The sequence below is a fragment of the Spermophilus citellus genome, assembly GCF_964194105.1.
Source record: "Spermophilus citellus genome assembly, chromosome: 9".
Classification (NCBI taxonomy): Eukaryota; Metazoa; Chordata; class Mammalia; order Rodentia; family Sciuridae; genus Spermophilus; species Spermophilus citellus.
Genome location: NC_138191.1, coordinates 12,678,771 through 12,690,941, shown reverse-complemented (window position 1 = coordinate 12,690,941; position 12,171 = coordinate 12,678,771). Strand labels below are relative to the sequence as shown.

General features: G+C 39.7%; 1 long non-coding RNA gene across 1 annotated transcript; it reads left to right on the top strand.

Annotated features, from left to right (window-relative positions):
- Window positions 1-3,104: 3,104 nt before the first annotated feature.
- Window positions 3,105-11,810, top strand: LOC308656562. Its single transcript, XR_014023749.1, has 3 exons — window positions 3,105-5,133; window positions 8,000-8,079; window positions 10,955-11,810. It is a non-coding gene; the product is annotated as an uncharacterized lncRNA (long non-coding RNA).
- The last annotated feature ends 361 nt before the right edge of the window (window positions 11,811-12,171 follow it).

The window sequence follows — 12,171 nt, the reverse complement described above, 5'->3', positions numbered from 1 at the left end:
GTTCCTATGTGGAATCATTTTCCTTTAACCCAATAATCTCTCTACAGTCTTCTGGAAATACATTGTTCAGCTTTCATTTGTCTGAAAAATGTCTTTGTTTTGCCTTTATGTTACAGATACTTTTACCTGTGTATTATTCCAGAATTGCAATTATTTCTTCTGTTTTTTTAGCTTTTCTTTTTTTTAATGCTGGGTATTGAAACTAGGGCATTGTGCAGAGACATCATTCTTTCTTATGTTGTCATTTAGAATATAATATATTTTTTTCTCTATCTCCTGTAAGATTCTATCTCTACCTTTGATTTTTAGTAATTTAGTTGTTTTAGTTATTTAATTATGTAAGAAAAAATACTGAGTTGTGATTTTTTTTGGATTTTTCCTTCTTGGGGTTTGCTAAGCTCCTTGAATCTGGAGATAGAGCCATTCATCAGTTTTAGAAAGTTCTCAGCCATTGTCTCTTCAGATATTGCTTCTCCCCATTATCCTTCTGCAACTGAGTACACATCTCTGTTATATCCTATTTTTTCCTCTTTTTGCATGTGCATGTGTGTGCTTCCATTTGGATATTTTCCATTTATCTGTCTTTGAGTTCACTCTTCCTGACTACTGTTTTATCCAATTTGCTCTTAAACCCTCCTAGAAAGTTCTATTCTATAAGTCCATTGATGACTCTTTATTGATTCCAGGTGTCTGTTGGTGTTTTCCATCTTTTCATCCACTTTCCATCTTTTCCTTCTATTATAAAAAATTATAATCATAATTATTTTAAACCCTTGTCTGTGACCTTAAACAATTGGATTATCTTTTGTTTCTGCTTCTGGTGATTTCTTCTCCCCCACTGCCCACTTCATTATTTGTCACATTTTCCTTTGTCTTCATACATATCTCCTAATTTTTATTGTATGCTAGACAGTGTATAAAACAACTCCAGAGACTGAATTAAATGCTTCCTTCCAGCAAGTTTTCTCTATTATCTATCAGAGAATGTTATGGGGAGTCTCTCCAGAAAGCACTCTAAGTCCGAATTTCAAATCAATAGAGAGCTTTATTTACCTGGCCAGGGACTGTCACCCACGGCAGAGACCCAAGCTCTTTGGGAGGACAGCAGCCTCCTGGTCCTTCCAAGGAGAATATAAGCACAAAAGCCACAACTCAGTGACTTGCTTATCATCATGTAAGCTAGCCAATTACAGAAATTAAAACATTAATAAGTGGGACCTGTGGGCTCTAAGCAGGACTGGAATTTTCCAGTCAGCAAGCAAGCTATAAACAGAAGCAAAAAAAAAAAAAAAAACATTAGCTTTGCAGTTAAGTTGACCACAGTCCTGGGTTCAAGCAGGTACTAGACAGTCGCATCCTGAATTTGGGCAGGGGTCAGCGGAGCGAGAATCTACTTCAGAGTCATGTAGACCCATAAGGGTATTCAAACCCAGGATGTAGCTCACTACGACCACCACTACATCCTGAGTAGGGTACAATTTATGGGGTACAAAGTACAGAAAGACAATTTTTTTTATAAGAAAACAGCTTTCATTTCAGTTTCTCAGAAACAGCTCTTATACCATTTTTTTTATAGAAGTCAGCAAAATGAAGTCTTAGGCCTGTCTGTGACAGTTCTTGCTTTATCTCATTTATCAAAATCTTACATCTATAATCTATATTTTTACTAATCTATAACCTATAACTTGCACTCTTATTGATTGTTTTATCAGTTCATACCACAACAAGAAGATGAGATTTTATCACCTTAATTCAATTTAGAATCAATCGGGGTAATGAATAGGGTCAACATTAATCAAACTCAGTCTAACTCTGATATCAGTGGTCTCAAGAGTGAAATCTGGTATGTATTTATTGCTGGCAGTTCCTCCTAGTAGTCTTTCCCGCAAGTACCCAGAGATTGCAGGAGGTCTCTCTGCCTTTTCAGCTCAGCACAAAGTCTCCCATGCTTGTCCAGTTCTCATTAATGTTATGACGAGGAAAACAAACGTTTGTTTGATGTTCCAACTGGCATGACCATCAGGAGTTCTACTGGTTTCTCTTTCTCTCAGTAGAGTTTCATTACCTAGGTCATATCGGATCCTTACCTCAGGACCAAACTAAGCAAACTTCCAAGAGAAGAGAACAGTTGTCAATCTCAGATTTTCTAGATGAGACTATTCCCTTTTTATAATATAATATAAGGCTTTTTTTTTGGACTGTGGATTGATGTGGCGAGCCAGCCATGGGCTGTGTGGTGTGTGTGTGTGAACTATGAACATGAGCACGTGAGTGGACTGGACTGATGTTGCCTCTCTTTTTGGACTGGCTAAGGTATGTGTTCTTTTTGGTGGCTCTGCCTATGATCCCCACAGAGCACCTGATGGGTGTGGCCTTCCAAGATGTCAGTCAATCTGCTGACCACAGGTCACCAGGAAGCTAGTCTCAACCCCCTGAAACTTTACCCCTCTCATAGGGTGGAACTTTCTCCAGTGTCTTCCTCTCAATAAAAAGGGGCTTCAGAATGTCCTCTTCCTCTCTTTTTTTCTGCCTCCCTTGTGGGAGCTGGAGCGGACAAGCCATCTCTGAAGAATTGCAAGAAAAAGGTATTTTCTCTGTGTTGTTATTTCATGCCAACTCAAATTCACCTGGAGTGACCCTGAATGACTTAGTGGGCAGATTAGACTAAATCCAGGAATACTCTACTGCTGAGCTAGATTCTTAGCCTTTTGTGTATGTTGCTGGGGATTGAACCCAGGGCCTTCCTATGCAAGGCAAGCACTCTACCAACTGAACTATATCCCAAAGCTGGCCTCCAGCTTGCAATCCTCCTGACTCAGCCTCCAGAATAGCTGGGATTACAGGTGTAATGCATCATCATGCCTGGCTATGATATTGCTATTTATGTATATGAGAGAGTGTGTTTAGTTTTATTGTAGTCTGTTTCTTGTTGTTTAACAAAAAATATCTAAGGCTGGGAAATGTGAAAAATAAAGAAGTTTATTTGGCTCATGGTTTATTTGGACACACTCAATATCCAAACCATATTCCCACCCCTGGCCCCCAAGGTTCATGTCTGTCTCACAATGCAAAAATGTTTTGCACCACCCTTCATTATCCCCAGGTCTTAACTTTGTTCCAATATTACTCAGAAACCCAAGTCCCAAGTTTTATCTGAGAGTCAAGAAAAATTGTTTCCAGTTGTGAGTCCCTGTAAAAGAAAAAAGTAGTTTCATATTTCTAAGGTACACTTTCAGGTATAGATACAGCAACCCACTCCTCAGTACCAATTTTTTAACAAAAGGGAAACTCAGATATCTAATACATAGATTTACTTAGCAACAGGGAGAGAGTGCAAAATACACCATATTTACAAAAATTCAGTGAAAACAGCATAAAACTTATACCATGAACCCATTTTTGTAAGTACATACTATCACATTTTGTAAAATTGCTATAGTTTGAATATGATTTGAGTGTGTCCCCAAAGGTTCATGCATTAGAATCTTGGTATTTAGTTTGTTGATGGTGGGACTTTTAAAAGGTGGAACAGTGGGAAGTCATTGGAGTCACCATGAAAGGTCCAGACATAATAAAATTCTCTTTAATAAAATTATCTTGCTTGGCTTTTTGTTTCTTACTTTAAATTTTCTTTTGTCAGAATATAAGAGCTGATGAGGTTTGAAGCTTCAACTCCCTACTCTCCTGCAACAACTTGACTTCAATTAAGTAGCATGTCTCATTCCTTTTGCACACAGCATAGAAGGACCAAGAGAATTTTTGAGCCTCTGTAAAGACTTACCCAGCACTTGAGGCAATATTTTCCCTTTATTATTTAAGCCAATTTAAATGAATTTTCTATGAACATGACTTAGCCTTATAAACTCTCTAGTAGCTGCCTAACATTCAGTCCCTTAGACATGACTGAAGTCTTCACATTCTGCACAGCCTCCACCCATAGATAGCTACTTCCTGGCTCAACACTACCATTTCCCAACCCCTTAACATTCCTCCTTTACTTCTTCATCCACAATCCACTTTCTACTCCAGGCTGTTCCATCTTAAGCCAGTCAAATTTACTTCAGTCTCTCCATTTTTAAAACAGTTTTTAATACCGTTTCTAAACGAGAAAGTGTGCAAATGTCTCCTAAATTAAGTGCTGCACCAACCTAAAGTCTATTTTTAAATTTTTTAAATATTGGCTTCTTTCAGGCCAAGTCCATCACTTATGTCTCTTTCTGCCTGGGGTTAAATGCTCTATTTTTATCTCTCGCGCAAAGTGCCAGTGAAGCTGGATTCCAGAGCAGTGCACCCAGTAGCACCCTGTAGCCTGATTGACAGGAAAGGAAAGCTCTTGCCTTGTGACCTCGGGGTCCTGGCTGGAGACCTAATTGTGCTGGAAGTTTCCTGAGTAGGCACCATCAAGTTCTCTGTGTGTCCCTGTGGTTACAATTCCCCGAGAGTAGCTTGGGCCTAATTCAGGCTTGTTAACTTCTTCCCTGCACTCTGAGTGCGCCGGGGGACCTTAGCTGGCTGGTCCCAGACTTTTCCTATGGACTGGGGACACAGCGATGAACCATTACGTTTCAAGGGTGATTTGCGAAAGACTCACAGCCGGCGGTTTCCGTAGTGTAGTGGTTATCACGTTCGCCTCACACGCGAAAGGTCCCCGGTTCGAAACCGGGCGGAAACAGCGTCTGGGTTTCTTCTTTTTCGGGCACCGTTGAAACCTCGTGAAAAACCCTCCGGTATTGCAATGACAACCCGGGCCTCTCCAGTACCAGGCGGGCTGGAACAAACAGTCCAAGAGGCATCCGATGGCGCCCCCTTGCGTAGGTGGTGGCATTGGGTGACTTTCTCCCTCCGGCCCAATGACACAGTTCAGATCAGCAGGCTCAGTGTCTATGTCGTGTCTTTTCTGACTCCGGGAGGGCGCTCCTGGTAAACTGGGAGCCAGAAGTGGCTGCTCAAGGAAAGAAATCGTTTTGTTTGGATGTGGACCTCAAAGGACTAAGTCCTGGCCCGAGGGCGAGTTCTGAAGGGCGGTCCCTTTTTCAGATCCTTTGTCAGGCTCCAGCCTCTTCGGATCAGGCTGCGAAGCATCGAGCTCCTCCAGGTTTTACAAACTGGTATCGAGGCCCAATCGTGTGCCGGGTGAGTATCTTGCTTTACACAGACTGCCGGATCCTCAGCCCCCACCATAGTACAGAGAAGTGAATCGAAGTGATGGCAGAGCCAGAGTCACAAGTCACTCTGCTCTACCGTGCTGCTCAAACCTGTCTTCATTTTATTTTCCCATATAACCTGTCGCCATCCAGTTCTCACACACGAAAATTCTTCCCACATTCTCCCTCTTTCTCCTTCTTTCCCACAAGGAATCTCAAAACCCTTGCTTCAGATGGAAACGATATTTATTTTTTTTAATTAAAAAATTATTTTCATATTCACCCTCCCCAAAGGGGGCAAACAGTTTGAACACTTTTTATAGATTTTTTTTTTTTTTTTGCCATCTGTATATGTTCACCAAAGGACATATAGAGATGACAAATAATCACACGAAAAGATTTTCAACATTATTAATCATTAGGGAAATGCAAATTAACAATAAAATGAGATACCATTACACTTATATTAGAATATTAAATAGATTGATCATACTAAGTTCGAAAGGATATGGAAGAACTGATAACTTAAAACATTGCTGATAGGAATGTAAAATGGTACAGCCACTTTGGATAAAAGTTTGGTTTGTTCTTTCTTTCCTTCTTTCTCCGCCCCCTCCACCCCATATCCACGGCCACCTTGGTACTGAGGATAGAATCCAGGGTGGCTTTACCACTCTGAACTATATTTCTATGTCTCCTCCCCCCACCCCACATACACACTTTGAGATAGATTCTTGCTAAGTTGCTCAGGATGAATTTGAACTTATGATTCTTCTGCCAAGTAATTTGGCAGTTTCTTAAAAAGTTAAACTAGGGCTAGGGTGTAGTTCAGAGATAGAGCATGTGCTTAGCCTGATGGAGGCTCTGAGTCTAATCCCAGCAGCCATCCTCCAAAGCTATACTACCACAATGTGATTTGTCCACTTAATTTTTAGGTATTTGTACAAGAGGAAAAAAAGCAAATGCCTGTACAAAGGCCACTCTGTAATTAGTCCTAAAGTGGAAACAACTCAAATGTCAGTCAATGGGTGAAAGATGAATCCATACAATGGAATAATATTAACAAAAAAAAATTGATACATCAATCTCAAAATAATTATGCCTAATCAAAAAAGAGCACTGGATGATTATATATATATATATATATATATATATATATATATATATATGTAATATTTTAGAAAGGGGTTAGGGTGTGGCTCAGTGGTACAGAGCTTCCTAGCGTAGTTGAGAATCCTGGATTCAATCCCCAGCACTGCAATAAAGACCAATCTATAGTGACAGAAAGTAGATCAGTGATTGCCTGGGGATGGGAGAGGAAATGGGCAGGCTCTATAGAAAAGGGACATGAAGAAATGAAGTGGAGTAAGGGATATGTGCCTTGTCCTAGTTGTGGCAGAGTTGCAAGATAACCTTCACTGGCCCTAGGTTCTTTTATCTTTGTGGGCCCCTTCCATCATAAAATTCTGATATTTAAAAGTATACTAATATAAAAATATTTTATAGGGCTGGGATGTGGCTCAAGCGGTAGCGCGCTCGCCTGGCATGCGTGAGGCCCGGGTTCGATCCTCAGCACCACATACAAACAAAGATGTTGTGTCTGCCGAAAACTAAAAAATAAATATTAAAATATTCTCTCTTTCTCTCTCTCTCCCTCACTCTCTCTTTTAAAAAAAATTTTATAGCTCCACATTTATAAAGATGATTATTAATATATTATAAAATATTTATTTGATATAAAAGACCTTAAAAGAATTTAAACTATATTATAGAATTTTAAATTTAAAATAAATAAAACATGTGTGTGAACCCTATGAAGCATGCCTACCTTGCCTAATGAGTGAGTAAGTTTTGGATCTTGGTGATGGTGTTCCATGGGTGGATACAGAAAACGTTTTCTGTTTCTTTCATGTCACGATTGTTAATAAGAAGTCTGTTTTTTGATAATAAACATATTGAGCTTTGGGAATATTTTTTACAGAAAAAAAACATGTGCCAAATACATGTGCTAAAACTTGTACATTCTAAATAAATCCAGTTTATTATATGTCAGTTATGTCTTAATATAACAAAGTTTTTAGTATTTCCTGGTGGGGGGGTGAGCATATTTGAAGTCTCTTCTGAACATTTATATAAAATACATATTTTAAGTTTTTTATAAAAAATGTTGTATAGTTCATGCTTGTAATCTCAGTTACTTAGGAGACTGAAGTAGGAAGATTGTCAAGTTCAAGAGCAACCTGGACAATTTAGCAAGACTCTATCTCAAAAGAAAAGAAAAAAAAGGGCTGGGGTATAGCTCAGTGATAGAATATTTTCCTAGCATGTGTGAAGACCTGAGTTCAAGTCTCATAATCTCTCTCTCTCTCTCTCTCTCTCTCTCTCTCTCTCTCTCACACACACACACACACACACACACACACAATCATATGAAACAAAACTATATCCACAATATTAAATCATTTTTCAACAAAGCTCAGGAAAAGTGTTAATCTCAATTCATTGCTCTTTATTTATATGGATGGGGCAAGGCTTTTATCCTGCTTATTTTTGTCTTCATTTATTATTTCCTATCATCCTATTCTTTTAAAAATTGTTTTTTTTTTTTCCCTAAAGGCAAAGTTTCACTATACTGCTTATGTTGCCTAGGCTGGCCTCAAATTCACAATTGCTCTCCCTTAGCCTCCAAAATAGCCAGGATTACAGGCACATGCCACCTCATTCTGCCTCTTTCATCACATTTCTCTATCTTGGTGTGATCCTCTCCAATGAGTTTGAGTTTATATCCTGATAAAATGTATAGTTTTCTTACACATAAGTATTTCTTAATTTTGCATGTGATTTTTTTCACTCAGGATAATGACTTTATGGTCTACCACTATTGCTAGGTGCACACCTGGTCCTTTTGTTTCCCACTGCTGCAAGTAATCCCAAGGTAGGTACCTTCCATTTCACTTTTCTTTCTCCATGATGGGTGCCAGGTTGTCTGCTAATTCTTGCTCTGATGAAGCCATCATACTTCTTTATTAAACACATATTTACTGGGTGCTTACTACACGCTTGGCATTGTTCTAACCTCTGGGGATTCAGTAAAAACATAAATAGGAAAAAAAAAAAAAAAGAATCGCTACCCTCATGAAGTTTACATTCCTGAGTGAGCAGACAAAAGTAACCTCTAGGAGGGGGAAAAGGGTGGGAGATTGTCTTAATCCCCAATAGTCAATGATTTGATCAATCATGCCTATGCAATGGAACTTACATAGAACCCTAAACAACAGGGCTTAGACAGCTTTGTCAAAATAAAAGGAAAATTTTTAGGATGAAAAACATCATTGAAAGAATTTTTTAAAATGGACTCTAGACGCCCTGAAGAAGTACAATTCACCTTAGGATATTGTAAGAGTTCAATAAAAAATAATTTGGTTAAAAAAAAGAAAAGAAGTAGAATGTGTGATTCTAGAAATGTAAACTTTGGTTACTGTTATTGTGTGTCCCCCACCCCCCAAAGCTCACATGTGAGACAATGCAAGAGGGTTTGGAGGTAAAATGATTGGGTTATGCCCTTAGCCTAATCAGTTAGATGATGGAATTAACTGAAGTACTAGGGTGTGGCTGGAGGAGGTGGGAATTGGGGCATAGCTTTGGGTATATATTCCTATCTGGCAAGTGGAGTCTCTGTTTCCTGGTGGCCATGATGTGAGCTGCTTTCCTTCACTACCCTCTCTTGCTGTGATGTTCAGCCTCACCTCAACCCCAAGGAATGAAGCCAGCCTTCTATGGACTAAGACCTCTAAAACCATGAGTTCTCAAATAAACTTTTCCTCCTCTATAATTGTGCTGGTCCGGTCCTTTAGTCACAGCAGCAAGAAAAAGTGACTGAAATAGTTACCTTTGTTCTTTGATTGCAAGAATCTAGAACAGATAATTAATTATACTGTGCCACTCAAAGTGCATATCAGGAGGTTATCTTATGTTATTTTTATTAAGTATAGACATTCTCTATAGTCTGGTGTTCACATGGCTCTTCTCATACAGTATCTATTCTTTCTCAGTTTCAACAGAAGTTTCTGTTATGAGGAATAGAAAGTGTGGTGGCCCATAGGGGCTGGGGATGTGGCTCAGCGATAGAGTGCACACCTTGAATGCGTTTGGCCCTGGGGTGGATCCTCAGCATTATATAAAAATAAATTTTAAAAAGTAAAGGTATTGTGTCCAACTACAACTAAAAAATGAATATAAAAAAAGAAAAGTCTGGTGGTCCATTTTCAGAATACAGTAATAATCTTTAATTGGATCCAGTTGTTGCCCTTCCCTTTTCCCTCCTCCCAAGTTCTAAAATTAGCCATTCCTGTAGATTGTAACCCCAAACTCCTCCAATCAGAGTGAAGGACAGCACTACAGTAGATTCAGCAGACAGGCCCCCACCCAGGCCACTTGCTAGTCAGTTTCTTGTGGCAAGCCCTTCTGACAGAAGTAAAATTTTGCCTTGCTCATGCATTTTTGACATGTGTTTGATTTCTTGTGGCACTTCCTTATTTCTAACACTGTTATGGTTTTTTAAAGCTTCAGGGTTGATGCAGAAATGTTCAGAGGTAAAATGATTGGATACTTATAGCTGTAACCTAATCAGTCCATCCTAGTTTGAATGGACTGACTGGGTGGTAAGTGGGTCACTATAGGCAGGTGGGGAATGGCTGGAGGACTCACTGGTGGCATACCCTAGAAGGGTTCATCTTCCCTGTGTCTCCTTCCCTGCTCTCTCTGCTTCTTGAATGCCATAAACCAAGCAGCCCTTCTGCCCTGATGTTCTGCCTTACCCTGGGCCCAGAGCAATGGAGTCATCCTATCATGGACTAAAGCTATGAAACTGAGCAAAATAAACTTTTCTTCCTCTAAGTTGTTCTTTAAAAGAAAATATTAGTTGTAGATGGACACAATACCTTTATTTTATTTATTTATGTGGTGCTGAGGATCGAACCCAGTGCTCCACGCATGTGGAGGCAAGTGCTCCACCACTGAGCCACAACCCCTGTCCCTCTAAGTTGTTCTTATTGAGTATTTTGGTCACAGCAACAAAAAGCTGACTAACAGTTTCCTACAAAAGAATTGTTATCTCTTTGCACTCCTTGCCCACTAAAGTTCCCACTTTCTCTGTCTTATTTGGAACACTGATTTAGAACTTTTTGAACCTATGTGTCTCCCAAATTGAAATTCTTTGGTGTTTTGGTACCAGGGATTGAACCCAGGGCACTTAACAATTGAGCCACATCTCCAGCCCTTTTTTTTTTTTTTTTTAAAGAAAGAGTGAGAGAGGAGAGAGAGAGAGAGAGAGAGAGAGAGAGAATTTTTAATATTTATTTTTTAGTTCTCGGCGGACACAACATCTTTGTTGGTATGTGGTGCTGAGGATCGAACCCGGGCCGCACGCATGCCAGGCGAGCGCGCTACCGCTTGAGCCACATCCCCAGCCCACATCTCCAGCCCTTTTTAAAATATTTTATTAGAGACAGGGTCTTGCTGAGTTGCTTAGAACCTTGCTACATTGCTGAGGCTGGGTTTGAACTTGCAATCCTCCTACCTCAGCATCCCAAGTGGCTGAGATTACAGGAGTGTGCCACTGCACCTCAGCTCCAAATTGTAATTCTTTTTTTTTTGTTTTTATTTTGTTTATTTATTTTTATGTGGTGCTGAGGATCAAACCCAGTACCTCACACGTGCAAGGCAAGAACTCTACTACTGAGTCAGAGCCCCAGCCTCCCCAAATAGTAATTTTCTTAAATCCCCAAATAAACTCCTTTTTATTTTTGCAGTTTTTGAGTTTGGATCAATAAACAGCTTCCAAGTTGGTGAACAGAACAAGGTGCTGGAAGGGTGGCATTCCTGAAAAGAATTGGAAGCTCCAAGCCCCTCCCTGATACTTTGCCCTGTGTGCCTCTTCTATTTGTAAAAAATCCACTACATATAAGTAAGTATCTCCTTGAATATTGTGAGCTGTTAAAGCAGATTATCAAATACAAAGGGGGTTATGGGAACTCTCAATTTATAACCAATTGATCAGAAGTACAGGTGACAACTTGGGACTTGACATCTAAAATGGGGCAGGGCAGTGTTGTGGGACTGAGCCCTTTCATGGGATCTGCACTAACTCCAAGTAGTTATGTTACCAAACCCAGGTCCAGAAGTTCATCCTTCAGAAAAACAAATGTCTGAGAGATGAGCATTAGGAAGAAAGGCTCTATTTAAAGGCCACTGCCCAGGTCAGTAATTCTTCTGAGGCTTAAATACTGCAGGTTAGGGCTACATACACTAATGGGAAAATTGGTTCCATCAGGTTGAGTCAGGAGCTTCAGACATCAACATCCTGCTGAACTCCAGTAAGAGTACTGGAAAGTTTTCTCTGTTGAAAAACAGCCAATACAAGGCCAAGGCCAAAAAAGCATCTTTAATTATTAAAGTTGGGCCCTTTGCCTATAGGGTCAAAAAGTTGGAAGTACTTTCAAGACCACAGAAAGAGTTTAACACACTTTTCGTCTTGCATATGGACTGGTTCTAGGTCTCCAAAATACATTGCTAGGGCTGGGGATGTGGCTCAAGCGGTAGCGCGCTCACCTGGCATGCGTGCGGCCCGGGTTCGATCCTCAGCACCACATACCAACAAAGATGTTGTGTCCGCCGAGAACTAAAAAATAAATATTAAAAATTTTCTCTCTCTCTCTCCTCTCTCACTCTCTCTTTAAAAAGAAATACATTGCTAATGGAAAAGACGAGTGTGGAGCAGTGTGTAACATATATTTGGGTAAGGAAAAAAATAGAGGAAATAAATTTGTACACATGTAATTATTGTATATACATGTATATACATGTATAGATAGATGATCTACAAGCAACTGGTCATACAAGAAACCAGTATTAGTGGATGCTTCTGGGAACTCAAGTGCAGAGATGGAGAAAGACTTCTCTTTTAAAAGTCCCCTCCTCCTTATGCAAAGCTTCACTTTCGCAGGTTTCAGTTACCTGAAGTCAGCCT